The sequence below is a fragment of the Nicotiana attenuata genome, unplaced genomic scaffold (genome assembly GCF_001879085.1).
Source record: "Nicotiana attenuata strain UT unplaced genomic scaffold, NIATTr2, whole genome shotgun sequence".
Lineage (NCBI taxonomy): Eukaryota > Viridiplantae > Streptophyta > Magnoliopsida > Solanales > Solanaceae > Nicotiana > Nicotiana attenuata.
This window is the reverse complement of record NW_017671934.1, coordinates 147225-148897: the sequence shown is the minus strand read 5'-3', so window position 1 is coordinate 148897 and position 1673 is coordinate 147225.

Here is a 1673-nt window from a genome sequence, read left to right as displayed (position 1 = left end):
TATCGTCGTGACTCAAATTGCATGCGGGCTGTTGGATATGATGGAAATGGTACTGAGGTTAATGAAAACTCATTGTGAAATTGTTATTGTTGTTGTGAAATGATGTTCTGGATGGCCTGAAGCCATGTGATTGAACTGTGAACTATTGTTGTTGTGTGAAATGTGATTGTCCGGTGGGATCGGGTTACGCGCCGCAACACGAAGTTATAAGGTGTGGGTTATGGTGATAAGGGTGGCCGAGGTAATAAGGGTGGCCAAGGTAATAAGGGTGGAAAAGTGATCATAATCACTATTGAAATGAAAATGTATGAAACTCTTGAGTATGAAATGATGTTGAAAAGGGAAAAAGGAGAGATTGTGAAACTTGTTGGCTTTGGTTGTTCCTTTCATGTGCATTTGATTGTTGATTCTATTACTATTTGTTATCTATGTATTGGTTGATCTTACTTGGGGTAAAGTTTGTTCATACATACCAGTACAATTCAAATGTACTGACGTCGCTTTTGCTGGGGTGCTACATTCTTGTTATGATTGTAGGTGGTTCTATAGCAGGTACTCCAGTCTACCGACAGTAGCACCTCCTCCATCTTTCCGTCAGCTGTATTGGTGAGCCCCTTTCCTCTCGGGGCCTTGCGTGGCTCATGCCGGTTTTCTTCCCGGAGTCATATTTTGGTATTTGTGTAAGGTATAGCCGGAGTCTTGTTACCGACAAGTATTGTAAAACACTTTTGTATCCCTAGAGGCTCCGTGGACAGGAAATATGGGTTATTTACTTATATATTTTGTATTTGGGCAGTATAACTTGTAGACCATGTAAAGTAAGCATGTATGTTATGTATATCTCGTAAGAATGAGTTTAATTATAAATGGCTATTTCACAAGAATTTTGTATATTGAAATCACGGGGTAACGCATGGGATAGGAAAGGCAATTCTAGGTCCGCTTGACTGGGGTCCTCCGATTGAGCGCCGGTCGTGTCCCTAGGTTTTGGGGCGTGACAAACTTGGTATCAGAGCTTAAGGTTTTAAAGTGTCCTAGGATGTCTCAAAGCCGTGTCTAGTAGAGTCCTTCTTATCATTGTGTTGTCGACCACATCTATAAGTTGGAGGCTACATGGACATTTAGGAATGTTACCCTTCTTCAACACTAGATCATGCAATAAAGCTTGACTATGAGATTGTTTTCGAACTCGTGCGTTGAGATTCAAGGTAAGTTTAAACGTTCTTTCGTCTATTTCAAGTAATGTTGTCATATGACATGACCGATGGGCAAATACGTGAAGATTAAGGAGATAGCACATGTATCTTGTTGAACGAATGGTATGGACATATAGTACAAGTACATAGTACCATGAACATACTTTATTTGAGAAAAGTGTTAAAAGTGATTACCCGCCCAAAGAGGCATTGATCTGATAAATGAGGCGTAAGCTTGAATAGCACATGTGGGTAGTATGAGAAGTATGTAAAAGATCCTAAGGTGTGAAAGAAAATTGGTTATATAAGCACGCGATATATGGGAGACATGGCCAAGAGATTAATGATGAGAGTGTAAGTCTCTCACATGAGGTAAGAAGTTATGAAAGGAGACTCAATTGAACCCAAGATGAGAAGACCCTTATACTACGAACTTTATAAGAATCCAGAAATATACGAAGTTTTATTACACTCCTA